Raw genomic sequence first — 19,106 nt, 5'->3', positions numbered from 1 at the left:
TTTACCTGTTTTTCCTTGGCTTAGCAGCCTTCTTTTCCTAAGGCTTCTTGTCATCTACAGCAGTGTTACTCCATGTCTCTCCCAGTACATCACCAGTGCATAAGCCAGGATGTTCTCCTTGGATCTGGGGGCAATAATCAACAAGAAAAAGACTCAAGGTAGCCTCTGCGGTACATCAGGATTCTTGGACTTTGTTTTTATTTCCCCTTTAGGAGGAATGTAGGTTTCCTTGTCTGCATTTGCCATGTCTTCAAAATTACCTTTCTCTTCTGTAGACATGGTCTTTTACCTCTCTGAGCTCTTTTGGTAGAACTCTGAGAAGGTGACTAAAGCATCTGGTTGCTTCTTGTGGTCCTCCTGGAAAGTTTGCACAAAGAGTGCCTATAATGGCATTTTGCTTCTTGCTCTCTTAGGATCTTCTTTGCCTGTGTATAGTTATTTTTTTCAGTGTGACCCAGAGTTACCCAGTGCACTTCTGGCTCCCACCTGCCCTAGTCCTGTCTCTTTGGAGCTCAGAATACTGTAACAGCTGTTGTCAGCTTAGGGTATAACTTTAACAGTGATGTAATATTAAGTAATAGAAGACTGATAAAAGATGTTGCTGTATTATTTTTTTTAAGTTAGCAAAGTAAGACATGGAATTTTTTTTTTTTTGTAGGTCCTACATGGGGCTTGAACTCATGACCCCAAGTCACATGTTCTACCAAATGAGCCAGCCAAGCACTCCAAGACACAGAATTTTATTTTATTTTATTTTTTTTAAAGATTTTATTTATTTATTTGACAGAGAGAGATTACAAGTAGGCAGAGAGGCAGGCAGAGAGAGAGAGGAGGAAGCAGGATCCCGGCTGAGCAGAGAGCCCGATGCGGGACTCGATCCCAGGACCCTGAGATCATGACCTGAGCCGAAGGCAGCAGCTTAACCCACTGAGCCACCCAGGCGCCCGAAGACACAGAATTTTAGTTTTGATGTTTTCCTAAGCATATATTATATATCTAGATGCATTTATAATACACAGTTCAGACAGTTTAGTTTAAAAAGTTTAAGTATATATAAGTTTAAGAAGCAACTAGAAAAATTTAGAAGATGGTATGATCTGCAGGAGAGATCCATCTTCTTAACATATTGGTGTCTTGAAAAAAAGGGACCATTTTAGACTTAAAGAGACTTAAGATACATAATCAGAACCAATACTAGTTTCTCAATTGGACCCTGGTTTATTTTACTTTATTTTTTTAAAGACTTTATTTATTTGTTTGACAGAGGGAGACACAGCAAGGGAGGGAACACATGCAGGGGGCCTAGGAGAGGGAAAGCAGGCTTCCCGCCAAGCAGGGAGCCTGATACGGGGCTTGATCCCAGGGCCCTGGGATCATGACCTGAGCTGAAGGCAGATGCTTAATGACTGAGCCACCCAGGCGCCCCTTGACCCTGGTTTAGACGGAAAAGCTGCAAAGGACCTTTCTGAGACAACTGGGAAAATTTTAATCCAGATTGAGTATTAGATGAGATGAAAATGTATTGTCTTGGGAAGTAAAGATTGTTAACTGGAAAAAACACGTTATGAAGCAATATGCACAGCATGATCTCCTTGATGAAAAAAATACATATATGTATATATGTAGGGTATGATATGGAAGGATACCCATCTGTTACATAATTATTATATAATCTCTGGAAGGTGGGAATATGCTCTTTTTTTTTTTTAAGATTTTATTTATTTATTTGACAGAGATCACAGGTAGGCAGAGAGAGGAGAGGGGATACAGGCTACCCGCTGAGCAGAGAGCCCCATGCGGGGCTCAATCACAGAACCCTGGGATCATGATCTGACCCTGAACCACCCAGGGCCCTGCTCTTTTGTTTTAATTTTTGTTTAGCAGGGCACCTCGGTGGTTCAGTTGGTTAAGCATCTGCCTTCAGCTCAGGTCATGATCCTAGGGTCCTGAGATTAAGCCCCACATTTTCAGGCTCCCTGCTCAATGGGCAGTCTGCTTCTCCCTCTGCTGCTCCCCACTGCTTGTGCCCTCTTGCTAGCACTTGCTCTCTCTCAAAAATCTTTTAAAAAATAAATTTTTACTTAGCTGTATTTAAAATTTTTCTGCAGTGTTCATGTTCAACTGCTTTTGCAATTTTTTCTAAGGTTTAAAAAGATCCACTCAAGCATCCAACTCTGGATTTCATCTCAGGTCACGCTTTGAGGGGCTTGGGATCAAGTCTGCTTGAGGATTTCTCTCCTTCTCCTTCTGCCCCTGTTCTCCCTTTCTCTCTCTCTCTCTTTCTGAAATAAATAAATCTAAAAAAAAAAGAAAGAAAGAAAAAGGGCACTTAACCAACTGAGCCACCCAGGCCATCCAATTTCTGGACGTATTCCTCCTGAGACTGATATGCTTGCTATATTTCAAAACAGCTTTGGCATCAGTATTGGGAAGACAAACCAAAATCTTAGTAACAAAGATAAGTTGTAGATTGTTATATTTTGAGCAGTGGCCAAGAGCACATAGGAAAAGGCAAATCGTTTTTACAATGAGATTTAGGTGTGAGAAGTTCAGGTGGTCATTTCCTCCCCAAGAGGTATACTCTTGCCTAAAAAAGAGGCAGCGTTGTATATGGCAGAAAAATTCCACACCGGAAATCAGCTCCAGTTTCCAAAACTACCATTTGTTTTTTAAAAATGGGGTGGGGAGGGGGTGGCGCCTTGGTGGCTCAGTTGGTTAGCATCAGTCTCTTTGATTTCCACTCAGGTCATGATCTCAGGGTCTGGAGATAGAGCCCCATGTTGGGCTCCACCCTCAGTGCAGAATCTGTTTCTCTCATTCTCCCTATCCGTCTACCCCTCCCTCCACTCGTGCTTGTGGATGCACACACACACTCTCTCTCAAATAAATAAAGTCTTTTAAAAAATGGAGGGGGAAAGAGAAAACAGACTCATTTGAGATACATTTTGGAGATGGAATGGACAAAAATACATGCACATGGAAAGATTTATAGTTAGCTATTACATTCTTTAATTTTAGACACATTTGAGGTAATTATTTCATGGGTCACAACTGCAAAGGAAAACAGGAAGACTGCCTTCTTGTTTACTTCCTGGGTAACTGGAGAGGGGAGAAGACCATTTTCTGATGTACTAAAAGAGGTAGTACCAAAGTACTATTATGCACACATTTGTCCTTGTTAAGTACCAGTGATTTCATGCATGTCTTTCACACTGAATGATAGTATGGTATCCTTATTAAACAAGATAGATCACTTAATTTATTTCCTTTCTCCAGGACTCAAAGAGACCAAAGAAAAAAACAAGCAAGCATGCAATTCTTAATGACTTGGAACTAAACAGTTCAGCTATTTCTTTACTTCTGTACACATGTAGATCTGGGATGGCATCTAGAAGCTCCCCATGCCTGTTACTGCTCTTACACTTAGCCAGGAAACATGGTACATAATGTCTCACCTGGGCGTACCTACCTCAGCTTTGTTTGGGGGATTCTGAAGCGCAGAATATTGCTTGAAGGAGAAAGTCCAGGGCAGTCGTGTGTTGGTCCTGGCAGAAGGGTGCCACATATGAGCATGATCTGAAAGTGTCACAGATACTTTGGACAAGAATTTACCCAGCTCAAAAATACTGCTACTTCTTTTATGCAGTTAACTCTTCCTAAGAGTTTTATGCAGTTAACTCTTCCTAAGAACTATTTACATTAAGTTTTGACTTTTGATTCAGAGATGGCTCAATTCTTTGTTTGCTCCTTCTCTGACTTCAGATGCTTTTCCTGGATTATTTTTGTTAGTCCCCTCACTAACAACAGTCCCTATCCTAACTTTATGCCTTTCCTTTTAGATTCCCTACTTGCTTTCCAAAAGGTAATTAAATCTCAGAAACTGGAGCACCTGGCTGGCTCAGCCAGTTAAGTGGCTGCCTTGGGCTCAGGTCATGATCTTGGGGTTCTGGGATTGAGCCCCACGTTGGGGTTCCTTGCTCAGCGGGGAACCGGCTTCTCCCTCTCCCTCCGCCTCTCACTCCTCCTGCTCCTGCTCTTTCTCTCAAATGAATAAATAAAATTTAAAAGAAAAACAAAAAACAAAAAACAAAAAACAAACTCTTGGTCTTAAGAGAGCCTTTAACAGAGTTTACTTCTAAAGGTAGAATCCAGGGATTTCTGGCAATTTCAGATAGAAAGTGCAAGTGAGATAGCTTTCGCCCACCTCACCAAAGGACATGACTAAAGGAAAAGATCTCTGTGTAGCAGTCATGCTTAGCTTTCCTATTAAATTAGACCCTTGAGGAGCACCTGGGTGGCTCAGTGGGTTAAAGCCTCTGCCTTGGGCTTGGGTCATGATCTCAGGGCCCTGTGATTGAGCCCGCATCAGTCTCTCTGCTCAGCAGGGAGCCTGCTTCCTCGTCTCTCTCTGCCTGCCTCTCTGCCTACTTGTGATCTGTCAAATAAATAAATTAAAAAAAATTAGACTCTTGAGTCCATTGGACTAAGATGACTAAATAAAATGATACTGTCTATTCCTTTCCTGCTTCCAAGGTGACCCCAAAATTCTCTCCCATCCAAATCAAGGGTTGATGACACTGCTTTGATTGATGCCTTTTGTTCCCAAACCAAATTGTTTTTTATAGCCCACCCCCTGCCAGCACTTTCCAAAGTGCCACTGCCATCAGCTCCAGAGGGAGCCTCTTCCTCAGGCTTCCTGGCCAGCAGCTGTACTGTGGTGGCAAGGAGCAGGGAATGGGAGGAGAAAGCAGCTTGCAGACAAATGGGCAGCTAATCTGACCAACAGCCCCATCACTAGAACCATAAAAAACTTCCTCCCCCCACCCCTTGTCTCATCTGCATTTCTTAGCTGAGGTGGTGGAATGTTCCTTGGAAGAATTATGGCTTCAGTATGGTCTGTCAAATCAGCCTCAATTTTTTTTTCACCCTTTTTGTTTCTTAAACCAATTCTGTTTATTGGGCCCAATATCATCAGATCACTACAGACCTTATAGATATTAAAAGGGCAGGGCACCCAGATGCCTCAGTTGCTTAAGTGTCTGATTTAGACTCAGGTCATGATCTCTGGGTCCTGGGATCAAGTCCCATGTCAGGCTCCCTGCTCAATGGGGAGTCTGCTTCTCCCTCTCTTTTGTTTCTCTCCCCGCTTGTGCTCTCTCATGCTCTCTCTCTCTCAAATTAAAAAAAAAAAAAAAAAAATTTAAAAAGGGCAATAGGGGAATATTATGAGTAATTTTATGCCAATAAATTCAACAAACTAGATGAAACAGACAAGGCCCTTGAAAGACACAGATTAACAACAATGTGTCAATCAACTACAATTTCTAGATCCTTCTTTAAACTTTCTATTTTTAGTCTCTCCTATTACTCTCTCCGTGTTCAGCTTTTTATTATGAAGCAGCCATGTGGAACTTCCTCACATTCTCAACTGTTCTATGAGGATCTGGTTACTTTTCAGGACAAGTTTTGTAATTGGGGGATAGAGAGGGTTAAACTATTTTACAAGAATAAACATCTCAGGGGTTAATATCTTCTATTAGGATTATAAAATCCTGATCCTTCTAGGTGGCCTTCTAGGTGGTGTTGAGGCCTGAATGATGACCTCTCTGGACTTTATCTAGTGTTTTTGGTCCTTGCCAATGTGAGAACATTTCAAGGAGTCTTTAACGTATATATGTGGTTAGAGCCTCTTGCACCATAAAATGGTTAGAGGAGGACCAATATAAAAGAGCCAGTCTGCAATGAAGCTGAAGCTTTGGAAACAAGCACAGCCTTTTCAGTGGTGCTTGCTTTTATAATGTGTCATTTAGCAAATGGACTGTGAAGAATTAGTCATGCCAAACTTCTAACCATCAGATGACCAGCTATAGACTAAACATCCCAGTTGAAAATTTTCAGGCTTTAAAGTTTCAGTCTTTCCATTCGAAGTTCAATTAAAATAAAATCCTATGTCTAACAGAACCCCCAAGTTCTAGGTAGTTTAACTTCTTTGTACCTTTCAGAGATGCAAGTTCAATACACAATTGGCAAACCATTATGAATGTCCTTCATGCCCCTCAGGGATGTAAGAAAATGTAATATTTGAAACCATTGTTTTCTCTGTGCTGAGAAATACAATATAGTCTAAGTAAAAATATCATATTATCACTGGTAAAATCACATTGTTACATCCCTCTTTCTATTGCTATTATGATAGGTCCCAACCTGAAGCCACTGTTGTATATAGAAAGCCAGACGTTTTGTGTAGCTTCCTGTAGGTCTGGGCGTCCCTACCTGCCCTCTCCTCTCCACTCTTCAGGAGCTACCTGACTCTGAGGGCTTGGCCCTGGGCTTTCCAAAGCCATCTGGCTGGCCTTTTCACTGGATTCTGTGCCCTTGCATCTTCTTAGGCTCTTCTTCCTCTCACAGCTCCATTATTTTCAAAGTCTTTGTCTTTTTTCTTGCTCTCATCATCATTTTCCCTTTATTTTTATCAGTGAGTTTGGTATTCTTGATCTCAAGCTGCTATGAAGATTCAGGTATGTTGATCATATCTCAGTAAAATTCAAAGAGTTTGAAATTTTGAAGAACAATACAGACTGAAGGGATTTAAAATAGTGTGCTCATGTGCTTTCTTACTGTTCTAGCTGGCCAGGGGACTCAGGCTGAATAGACACTGTCCATACTGAAAATGGGTTTCCTACTTCCATTGGGGAATTAGGTTTGAAATTCATTGTCTCGATTTTGTGACAATCAACAAATATTTATTGAGTATCTTGTGTATACCTAATATGGTTGAAAAAGAATATTTCTTATTTGTTGGTCTGGTATTCAGGGCTCCCACACTCTGGCCAGTGCTTATCTTTCCCACCTTATTCCTGAGCCTGCCTTTATGGACATTGCTCTCTTTAGTGTGGTCTATTGACTTAACTGGTTCATTCCTAATTCTCTACATTTGCTGCAGTCAGTCCCTTCCTTTACTCCTGCTCCCCCACCTCGCAAATACTGGATGACTCTCCTACTCTTTCTTGGTTACACAATTCCTAGCGTAGGAGGCAGGTTCTATAATTTTGCTCTAAAACGTGCTTGTTTCTTGTGCCTGTGAAATACTCATGCTTAATTTCTGACTTTCCTGGCACTTAATAATATACTCCTTTGACATAATGTAGTGGATAATATGGTGAAATGGTTTAGGGCTTGGCTTTTGGAAACAACAAAGCAGTTTTGTATCATAACTTCTTAACTTCCGAGTTCTGTGACCATGGGAGATGTTGCTTAACCTCTGAGTCTGTTTCCTCATCTGTAAACTGGGAAATGATAGTACTGACCTGACAGCACTGTTGAAAGGATTAAATGTGATATGTAAAAGTACCCAACAGTACCTTGGAGGCACAGAGTGAGCACTCAGTCAGTATTGGCGATTATTACTTACCTCAGGTATTTTTTTTAAATTAAAAAATTTTAGGGGCGCCTGGGTGGCTCAATGGGTTGAGCCTCTGCCTTCAGCTCAGGTCATGATCCCAGGGTCCTGGGATGGAGCCCCACATCCCACATCGTCGTTGTCATTGGGCTCTCTGCTCAGCAGGGAGCCTGTTTCCCTTCCTCTCTCTCTCTGCCTGCCTCTCTGCCTACTTGTAATTTCTGTCTGTCAAATAAATAAATAAAATTTAAAAAAATTAAAAAAAAAAACAATCTCTACTCCCAAAGTTGAGCTCAAACTCACAACCCCCAGATCAAGGATCACATGCTCTACCAACTGAGTCCACCAGGAGCACTTATGTTCCCATCATTGATGAAAGAACTATCTATTGTGACCTATGATGTGCCAAGCACTATGCTAAGCACCCCCATCTATTATCTTATTTAATTCTCACAATAATCTTGAGGTTAGAATGATTTGATCTAGAGGCCATATCTAGGAATTTTTAGAGCCAGTGATTTGAACTCAATTATATTTGGCCCTAAAGCCTTTCCATTACTTCCTGGTGCTTTTTCACAGACATGGAAAACCTTGTTTTTCTCATAGGGCCAGCTAAATGTTGTATGCAGAGAAGTTCATCCATTTAATGGATTTATGTGAATAAAAGTGAATGGATCTTGGAACTGTACTACATTGATGCTGTTACTTTTGGGGGCCTACAATCACAAGGTTTTTTTCCTTTATTACTTAAAAAGTGTCTCTAAACCCCTTTGCATTTTCTGTATTACCAAAGGCATTAATGTCTTTATTTACATTTAACCACTACTCATTCTTACCTAATACAACCCCTTCATTTATAGCTGATGCAAATGAGGTCTGGGGTAGCTAAGAGACATGCCCAAGGTCACAAATCTAGCTAAGGCTGATGATCCAGGTTCCTGGCTCACATCCAGAGTGCCATATATTATGCAAGGAGCCCCTTCGGAAGAAGAACTTGAAAAGATTGTTATCAGAAGCTGTTAACAACTTCCACCTGCAGCCCTTTTTATGGTGTTAATTTAACAGTAACCTCTTTTAAAATATAATATACAAATAAGCTTCCTTCAGCACAAAATTCAAATTACTGGAATCTAATCATAGGGTATGTATCTGAAGAACATCTTACCATTGCTGTTTCACAAGCTCTAAGTTTCTAGAAACGAAAACTAGTTCTAATTTATTCTGTATGGCAATTGGCATGGGACATCATATGAAGGCAGAACTGTCAGGAGAGAGAAATGTAGGGGCTCAGAATAGAATTTTAGAATTTCAAAAAAGTTTTGTGCATATCTAATGCATTTGAATCGAATCCCCTTCTTTTTATAGTAAGGAATTTGAAGCGCAGAAAGTGATTTGCATGGCGTTATAGTAAAATCTGTGAAAAAATCAGCAGTGCTTTTCCCATAATATCAAATTGCCTCCCTTGATTACTTGAAAATTAAAATTAAATTGTGTTGACAGTCACAGAGATGGCAAGAATAAATCCTTTTAGAAAAATATAAGATGACCAGGGAACTAAAATCAAACATTCCCTTAATCTCCCTGGGAACATGAACCCCCATGTTATTCAGGTAACTTCCCCTCATGTACAGATTCTCCTGGCTTTTTGATAGTTCTTTGTGTTACTGGCAGAACTGTTTGTTCACCAGAAACATCAGAATTCAGTACGAGACAAAAATGGAATTATCTCAGCTAAATGGGAACTTTGAAAAGCTCCAGATTGTGATCTATTCTAAAGTGTCCTCAGTTTTTAACAACTTCTGAGCATGGAGAGGAATCAGGATGGGTTTGGGTCATCCTCTAGGAAAATCAACAATTTCTTTCTAACGTTTTAGCCATAGAGGCAACAAAAACATCTCGCTCTTCAGTATAGTTTTAACAATATTTTTATCTTCACTGTGTTCTTTAGGTTGTGGGTTGTGTTGGTACGCCTATGAAAGCCCAGAACTTGGCGGAAATTTTGTATTGTCCATTTTTCAAGAAAATTTCATTCTTCCCCGTTTGCACTCATATAGATCATATAACTCCTATAGGTCAGACTTCTTCTGTCATACCGTACTACCCTTCCTGCGTCTAGAGAAATCAGAACTGAAGAGGAGGATCATGACACAGTGGGGAATTGCATCCATACCCTCAGCCCACCCCCTGTCCTTCAAACTCTGGAGATTATTCAGAGTCAACCCCAGGACACTGGTGAGTGTGGGAAGCTTTTGGAGGGGTGAGGAGTGGGAGGGCACCAGGGCCCTGAAAGATCTTACGAAGTTTCCTGCCAAGCTGGCCTAGGATTAACCCATCATTTCCCAGCCAGAGCTATCCCAGCTGTCTTGCTTTCCTGGGGCCTCTCCTGTTAATCTATGGAATTGACCAACTGAGTTTGACCGTGACTGGCTTTGTTTTGCAAAACAAAATTGGTAAGGCAGGCCTCATGCTGATTGACTGAATGGTGTCATCAATTCAATTCAAAGGGTGCCACAAAAGCAAGGAAATGAAACTTCAATTTCCTCCTCATGTTAAATGATAGCTTATCATACCAATTATAACCCGTATGCAGCTCAGGGCAAAGTATTTTATTGCTTTTATTGTGAACAGCAATAAACCACTCTCACTTCCACTTTTTCCTCTAACTCCCACCCCCACCCCACACCTGATTAAGGCTCCTCGGAAAGGACTGTTCTCTATTGTCAATGGTCAGAGAACCAAAGCCTTGTTTTTTAACCCCCACCAACCTGTCAAGATTTTACCTTTATTCTAGCTAGGAAGCACCAGATTTGCTTGAAAATAGAAACAAACAACCAAGGAGAAGTGGGGGAAAAGCTATTCTGGCTTCAGAGCTCCCTTGTAATGTTCAGCTCTTCTCCTTCCTACTTGAATGAGCTTTGCTTCTGCTCTGGATGAGGCAGACATCTTTTGTTGTCTTTCCCTGTATTCAGTGCCCCTGTACACACCTGCTCTAGAAAGATTATCATAACACATTTATGGGCACAAGTGTGCTTTCCTTCCCGATTGGGAAGGACTGTGTCCCCTCATGTTTATGTGCCTGACCCACAGAAGACATTCATTGAATGAAGAGATTGAAAGAGGCCACCCACAAAATTCAGCTCATCTATCTCTCTACCTGCCAGCAAGTCTGGCAGCAATTCCCAGATTCCAAAAGAGATTCAGTTGCTCAGGTTTCTCACTGGCCACTTGTGGACATCAGTGGGAGAGATGTGGTGTTGAACAGGGAGCCTGCTTCTCCCTCTTCCCCTGCTGCTCCCCCTGTTTGTGCACACACACACACTCTCTCTGTGTCAAATAAATAAATAAATAAAGTCTTAAAAAATAAAGTCTATTTATTTATTTAATTTTATTTTTTTAAAGATTTTTATTTATTTATTTGACAGACAAAGATCACAAGTAGGCAGAGAGGCAGGCAGAGAGAGAGGAGGAAGCAAGCTCCCCGCTGAGCAGAGAGCCTGATGCGGGGCTTGATCCCAGGACCCTGGGACCATGACCTGAGCTGAAGGCAGAGGCTTTAACCCACTGAGCCACCCAGGTGCCCCAAAGTTTATTTATTTTTAATTAATCTCTACACCTAACATGGAGCTCAAACTCATGACCCTGAGATCAAGAGACTTGTGCTCTTCTGACTGAGCCAGCCAGGAGCCCCTGTGCTCTACAACATGTTTATTCAGATGAAGCCAAGTTAAGGTAACTACTAGAGAATGAATGAAGAATAGTGAGAAGAGGAATGGATGACCTTTTCCTTATACCTGGGCATAAGTGGTAATGATATGTTTGTGAAACCTCATATGCTCTTCTCTTTCCCCCCCCTTTTTTTTTAAGATTTTATTCATTTATTTGAGAGAGAGACTGAGAGGGATAAAGAGAGGGAGTATGAGTTGGGGAGAGGGAAAGAGAGGGAGAAGCAGACTCCCCATTGAGTAGATAAGGGAGCCCAACGTGTGGCTGGGCTCAATCCCAGGACTCTGGGATTACAACCTGAGCCAAAAGCAGACACTTAACCAACTCTCCTTCCTTCTTTTTATCTGAAAAATTTGGGTTGGTGCCTGGGTGGCTCAATTAGGTGAGCATCTGACTCTGATCTCAGCTCAGGTCTTAATCTCAGGGTCGTGAGTTCAAGGCCCACATTGCACTCCACGCTGGGCATGGAGCCTACTTAAAACAAAACGTGTGTGTGTGTATTTTTTTTAATTTCACATGGCACATCCAAGCCCTCCCCCATCATTACCTATCTGAGTTATTATTTTTTTAAAAGACTTTATTTATTTATTAGACAGACAGAGATCACAAGTAGACAGAGAGGCAGGCAGAGAGAGAGAGAGAGAGAGAGGAGGAAGCAGGCTCCCCGCTGAGCAGAAAGCCTGATGTGGGGCTCGATCCCAGGACCCTGGGATCATGACCTGAGCTGAAGGCAGAGGCTTTAACCCAATGAGCCACCCAGGCGCCCCTATCTGAGTTATTATCCAGCTGGTTGCTCCTGATAATAGTATGGATCCTTTCCAGAGCAAAAGACCAAGGAGTTGCTTGAACTCAGAATTAGGAGACCTGAGGTCTATCTTCAGCTTGACCTTTACGTCTAGACAAATAACCTTGGGCAAATAACTTCCCTCTTCCGTAAGGTGAGAGGATTATAGGAGATGACTAAGGTCTTCTCCATCGCTAAGATTCCATGAACTGTTTAATGTCAGAAGAGCACTAATTACCTACCCTATGCAGAGTGTTGTGAGAGGTTTATGGAGGCAGGGAGAGGTAACATGGTTCTACCTCCAAGTGGAGACTTGTCAGCTCTATCGTTGAAACAGAGAAAATCCATAATGACTAGATATCATAGGCAGTGATATTTAGATCCTATCCAATAAAAGGCAGGCAATTTCAAGGAGCAGGTAATAAACCTTAAGAACAGAATGTTTGGAGTTGGATAGTCAGTAGTTAGGGCAAAAGTATTTCAGGGAGGAAGATGGCCTTCACTGGGACATAGAAGTTGCATGGGAATACTATATGTGAGGAACTATCATCATGTGGTCTAGCTGGGGCTGAGGAAACAAAGGATGAAACTGGAAAAGTGAGTTAGGAGCAGTTACTTGTGGGAAGGACAGTGGGCTGGAGGAAGAAGGGAATAAAGCTGATTATTCATGTTTTGGTCTATTGACTTCTAAATTGTTTGAATTTTTATGAGAATATATTTATAGAAAAAATGTTTAAATGTTACTGTAGGATAGTGTCCAGTTTAGGAGACTTGAAATGTCAGGCCAAAAAATTGAGATTTTATTTTCTAGGACATTGCAAGGGATTTTTCTTTTGTTTTGTTTTGTCTTTGAGGATTTAAAAATTTTAAGTATACTCATTTTAAGTATACTTTAGAGTATTCCTCCTCAATGTGGGATTCAGACTCCTACCCAGACATCAAGAGTAACATGCTCTACCAACTGAGCCAGCCAGGTACCCTTCTTTGTTAGTTTGTTTTTACTTTTATTTATTTATTTTTAAAAGATTTTATTTATTTATTTGACAGAGAGAGAGCACAAGTAGGCAGAGAGGCAGGCAGAGAAAGAGTGGGGAAGCAGGCTCCCTGCTGAACAGAGAGCCTGATGCAGGGCTTGATCCCAGGTCCCTGGGATCATGACCTGAGCCGAAGGCAGAGGCTTTAACCCACTGAGCCACCCAGGTGCCTCTGTTTGTTTGTTTTTAAATCAAATGATGAACTGAATGTGGTATATAAGATAAATATTATAACAATGTGTTAAATGGAGAGTCAAGAGCCAAAATATCAATTGTTGAGTGCAAAGTTTAGTAGAAAATTTAGGTACAAGATATAACAGTGTTAGTCAAAACTGGAGGCAAAAGTAATGAAGAGGAGGGTATAGATTTGGAGGCCAAACCTAAAGGAAGATGACTAAATATGAAAAGTTGAGCAGAGGGAGGAGTCAAGGAAGATTCAGGACAAGTTTCAGTCACTCACAGTTTTTCTATGGCCTGAAATTTCTCCATGGAAACAGAAGTCATAAGAGAAAATCAATGTTGTCATCCCAGTAGAAATGGTTGGTGAAGCATTAGACCTGTGGTGCCTTGAATTTGCACAGAGATGGGGATTTAGCAGTCATCAGCAGAGAAACAGAACTGGAATTTTGGAGTAGATCTCCAGTGGTGGGGTGCCTTGGTGGCTCAGTTGGTTAAGTGTCTGCCTTGGGCTCAGGTCATGATCCCAGGGTCCTGGGATCAAGTCCCATGTTGGGCTCTCTGCTGAGCAAGGAGTCTGCTTCTCTCTCTTCCTCTGCTGCTCCCCCTGCTTGTGCACATACTCTTTCTCTCTGACAAATAAATAAAATCTTTAAAAAAAAGAAAAGAAAAAAAAGGCCTCCAATGGTGAGAGCAGAGAAGCAAGTGTGTCCTGGTTGTCAGTTTCGTGTTCTTGCCCTTGCACCATTTCCAGCTTTGACAATTGTGGTCCCAGCTGATGGAGGTGGGAATCAAGACTACTTCGCTGAAATGACGGGGGTTAGAAATGAACTCAGGCCATGAAGAAATAAATGGCAAGTAGGACCTGATGAGGCAATCAAAGCTCTGTGGCAGCAGAGAATAATAAAAAAGAGTGTGAGAGAAAACCAGTGAGAAACTGGAGTAATTAGGGTTATTTAGCTTGGAGAAAAGGAGAGTTTGAAGGCCTGAATCCATAATGAGAGGTCCTGGAGGTTTTAGTAGGCTTAAAATATAGCAGTGCTGATTCAGGTTAGACATGCAGCAAATGTCCTGATAAGTAGTTTATCACAAGAAGGAAGGACTGACTTCCCCCTCTCTCTTGGTCTTTCTTTTGATCTTTTCTTTTCTTTAAAGATTTTATTTATTTGTTAGAAAGAGAGGGGACAAGAAGGGGGAGAGGCAGGCAGAGGGAGAAGCAGGCTCCCCACCAAGCAAGGACCCTGAAATCATGACCTGAGCTGAAGGCAGATGCTTAACTGACTGAGCCACCCAGGCACCCCAAGATTTTATTTGTTTATTTGAAAGAGAGAGAGAGAGCGCATGAGCCAGGGTGGTGGTGGGGCAGTTTGCATGCAGAGGGAGAGCAGACTGCTTGGAGCAGGGAGCCCAATGGGGACTTGATTCCAAGACCCGGGGATCATGACCTGAGCCAGAGACAGATGTTTAACCAACTGAACCACCAGATGCCCCTCCCTTGATGGTCCTTCTTTTCTTTACTTTTTTCTTTTCTTTTCTCTCTTTCTTTCTTTCTGGAGTTTATTTGAGAGAGAGAACAAAAAGAGGGGGAGAGAGAGAGAGAGAATGCAGGAGTGGGGATAGAGGGGTAGAGGGAGAAGGAGAAGCAGGGAGCCTAGTGTCTCAGGGCTCCATTCCAGAATCATGACCTGAACCCAAGGCAGATGCTTAACTGACTGAGTCACCCACACGCCCCTCTTGATGGTCTTTCAAGCAGAGTGTTCGATGTTCTACTCTTCAATAGGCTTTTGATTAGGAGCTGTTCTGTTAAGAAGCATGTGGCTGAATCAAGTCATCTCTTATGGACTGCAGGAAGTCCTGGTGAAGAAACGACAAGGGACCTCAGTACCTCAACATGGGTCAGTTCAGGAACCTGAGGATCTGGGAGGAATGTGGGAATGAATCTGGGCTCCTGGTGCACCAGCAGGCCTTTTCCCTTACCCACAGGCCTAGTTCCCTTACCCTAGTCTCCCTACCCCCTCACTGACTAAGTGCAGTCTGAGGCTTCCTGGAGCCCTGGCCTAATTTCCGTAATACTTGCATTTGTCATCCAACATCACTTTTCTGATGACAAGGGCAGTCTGGCAGGTGGACAGAGCATGAGCCATGGACAGTGTTCAGGGCCTTGGAACCTAGTGTTATCTCTTCAGTCATCTCCTTTGGTGACACTGGGCAAGACACTTTGTTCCTCTAAAACCAGCTTTCCTCCCTTTTGTTAGGGAATGTAGCGGGGATTAGCTGGTTTAGAGCTGTAGTCCTACTCAAAGGTCTTTAACTTCTCCTGAAGCTTTTGCTCTGGTTCTTGCTTTCATTTCATTTCCCCCCAACCCAAACATCTGTATCTAGGCCCTGAATCTCTCTCTGGCTTTTCTGATCAATGATTATAAGTAGTTTGTGATCTGGGGCGAGAGATTTGTCTTTCTCTGGATCCTGTTTTTCCTTCCTCTACCCTCTAAAATAAACACTCCTTCTTTACATTCCTTTGAAACTTTGACCTCTAATATAGACCATAGTTGTTAGCCTTTTTCTTTGAGTACCACCTAGCCAACCAGGATTCTGTCGTCCCAGGTCTGCAGGAGTCAGGCTATCTTGCTTTATCATTCTAAGGAAGGCCTTTGCAAGTCAAAAGTTAGGTTTCTCCATTCTAGAGATGGGCTGAGAATTTAACGCTCCTGCATGCGCAAGAGAGAGGAAGAGGACACCTTTCACTGCATATGAATGGTAGTCATTCTGCAAAGCTGTCCTGACAGTTAGGAATGTCACCCGAGATTCCCGGGGCTCCCAGAGCCGGAGTGATGTCGGGAAAGAGTATAGATTTGGGTGATAGGGGCCCAGAATTAAAATCGACCTCCTTGTGTTTAATTTTAGGTTGGGTGCTTAACTTATCTGAGCCAGTTTTCTCAGTAATAAGAGGGGAATAATTGTAACGCTTTAATTGGCTTGTTCCCAGGATTGAAGCATATAATATATCTTAACACTTGACCCTTAGTAGGTGCTTCATTACTTCCCTTTCACCCTTGCTGTTACAACTGCCCACTGGCAAACCCTGAGGAGACTGGCAAGGGCCCATAGGAGCTCTAGGAACAGACCTCACAGTTTTCTTGGGAGTCCCTAATTCTCCGCATGACAAAGGTCAGATGGGAAGGAGGAGGAGGAAGAGCAGGAGGAGGTGAGGGAGGAAAAGGAGGTGGGAGGAGAGGAGAAGAAGCTTTGGAGGGGTCTGGCAAGCAGAAGCGTGTTCTCCTTTTAAAACAGACTGAGAGGGGCACCCGGGGGGCTCAGTGGTTTAAGCCTCTACCTTCGTTCGGCTCGGGTCACAATCTGGGTTCTGGGTTTGAGCCCCGCATTGGGCTCTCTGCTCAGCGGGGAGTCTGCTTTTTCCTCTGCCCCTCCACTCATGCTCTCACTTTCTCAAATAAATAATTTAAAATAAAATAAAATAAAATAAAAATAAAAGCCTGAGGAAACACAGGCTTCTACTCTCCAGGCCATGTGAAGCGTGCCTGCATTTGAAATACAGGGATAGGCTCATGGACCGGTTTCCCTCATTGAGCTGATTCTTTTTTTCAACAGGTTTTCAGGATCCACCACAGATTGTGGGCCAATATTGCCATTCTTGGGCCCTGAACCTATTGAATATAGGACTTTTACTGTTCTGTCACCTCAATGATAGCCAGTTTGTTAAGGATGAGCCAAAAGGGAAGGAGGGTAGGGTTGTAACTAGTGAATCTGAATAACACTGCAATGCGTTGGAATGAATCCCTGACAGGAAGGTGATGGATGTAGAGAAATCTGAATTCCTTTAGCTTCTGGCTCAGGGTCTATGTAGGCAGATTGGTTGATGTGATTGATTGCCATGAGGATAAGATGAATGAGGATGGAAGAGAGCTGGAAGGAGTGGGACTACGAGCTTTTTGGGGAAGTAGGAATTCTTTCCATGGAATTCCCAATCGCTCTGGGCTTCATTCGTTGAAAGCCTCAGATATAAACCCACAGAAGACATAAGTCATTCTCTTCTTGAATCATCATGTTTGTACAGGATAGTCAAGAGATAGTTTTGTGTCTAAAAATCCCCCCTAGGATTATTTGGGAATGTCGGCAAGGTCTGGGGGCTGTTGCAGTGGGAATGTCCAAGCGTCAAGTACCTGGGTCCTTTGGTTGGAGATTCGGTGAGGAACGAAGGGAGAAAATCTACTTTGTTCATTTCCCTAGCACAGTGTCACAACTTCAGGTTTCTTGATGGGCACTTTGGCATCTTTGTGAACTGGAGGATTGACCTCAAGGCCACAGAATTACAATTTTTGTTTCTCTTTGAGCCCCAGGTTAATAATCTTTTCTTTATGTTGCCTATTTCTTCACCATAATTCTTGTGCTTAGGTAGTGCCTCGTCCCCCTTTCCACTACCATGGCACACAGACACTTCCTTTGTCACTAACTGTGGTGTCTTTCTGTAAGCTTCCTTAGGAGAGAGGTAGAATAAATCTTCTATTTCCTTGACATAGGCTGCACTTTAATGAATTTCTCCTTTTCTCTGGCATCTGTGGGAGTTGTAAATGCACCAGAAAGAACAGAGACCTCAGGGAGCTTTCAAGGTAATTGCTTATATTTCTCTTGGGATGCCATCTTCCTTAGTGAATATTTCACTTTTCTTTTCACTAAAAAAAAAAAGAGGGGTTATTTCCTGTTGGCACTTAAAAAAATAACTATTTTTTCTAAAAGTATTTAATGACAAGTATTTTTTTAGCATTTATTTATCTATTTGTTTGTTATTTATTTATTAGATTTTATTTATTTCTTTGACAGAGACAAATCACAAGTAGGCAGAGAGGCAGGCAGAGAGAGGAGGAAGCAGGTTCTCTGCTGAGCAGAGAGCCTAATGCGGGGCTTGATCCCAGGACCCTGAGATCATGACCTGAGGTGAAGGCAGAGGCTTTAACCCACTGAGCCACCAAGGCGCCCCTTTAATATTTATTTTTTAAAAATATTTTATTTATCCATTTGAGAGAGGGAGGGGAGCGGGGTCAGAGGCACAGGGAGAAGGAAACTTCCCACTGAGCAGGGATCACGCTGTGACGCAGGGCTTGATCCCAGGACATGACCTGAGCCCAAGGCAGACACTTAATTACTGAGCTATCTAGGCTCCCCTATTTATTTGTTTTTAAAGGGGCTCAAACTCACAACCCTGAGATCAAGAGTTACATGCTCTACTGACTGAGCCAGCCAGGTACCCCAGTAACTCATTCTTTTTGATAAGAAAAATATTTGTTTATTGTAGAGAAATGTAAAAATGCAGAAAAACACAAAAAGGAAAACTAATTACTCTATTTGGTATTACATGATAGCAAATGTTTTCATATTTTCTTAAGTAAGCTCTATGCCCACTGTGGGGCTTGAGCTCATGACCTTGAGATCAAGAATGGCATGACTGACCCAGCTAGGTCCCCAGTATTTTCCTGTTTTAAAAAACAAAATTGGGTTATACTGAACATACTGTTTTGTAATTAACTTTTTTCACTTAATAGATCATGTATGTTTTTCATGTTGCTAAGTGTTTCTCCAGAATATTATTTTAATGGTTGATATTCCATTGTGGGGCCATGATTTAACTAGTTTGCTGTACTGTTGAACATTTAAATTAAAAAAAAAATTTTTTTTTAAAGATTTTATTTATTTATTTGACAGAGAGACAGTGAGAAAGGGAACACAAGCAGGGGAAGTGGGAGAGGGAGAAGCAGATCTCTCGTAGAGCAGGGAGCACTACACGGGGCTGGATCCCAGATCCCAGGACCCTGGGATCTTGACCTGAACCAAAGGCAGAGGCTTAACGACTGAGCCACCCAGGTGCCCCTTTAAATTGTTTTCTAATTTAAAATGTTAGGCTTGAGGGTGTTTCCACACTCTTGGTGACCAGTCATTTTACTTGTTTATTCAACATATCTGAAATACCTCATCC

General features: G+C 42.1%; 1 pseudogene; it reads right to left on the bottom strand.

Annotated features, from left to right (window-relative positions):
* Position 1: 1 nt before the first annotated feature.
* Positions 2–15,261, bottom strand: LOC132027546 (high mobility group protein B1-like; annotated as a pseudogene).
* Positions 15,262–19,106: the final 3,845 nt, after the last annotated feature.

The sequence above is a fragment of the Mustela nigripes genome, chromosome 12 (assembly GCF_022355385.1).
Source record: "Mustela nigripes isolate SB6536 chromosome 12, MUSNIG.SB6536, whole genome shotgun sequence".
In the NCBI taxonomy this organism is placed as follows: Eukaryota; Metazoa; Chordata; class Mammalia; order Carnivora; family Mustelidae; genus Mustela; species Mustela nigripes.
This window is presented reverse-complemented; position numbering and strand designations above follow the sequence as displayed.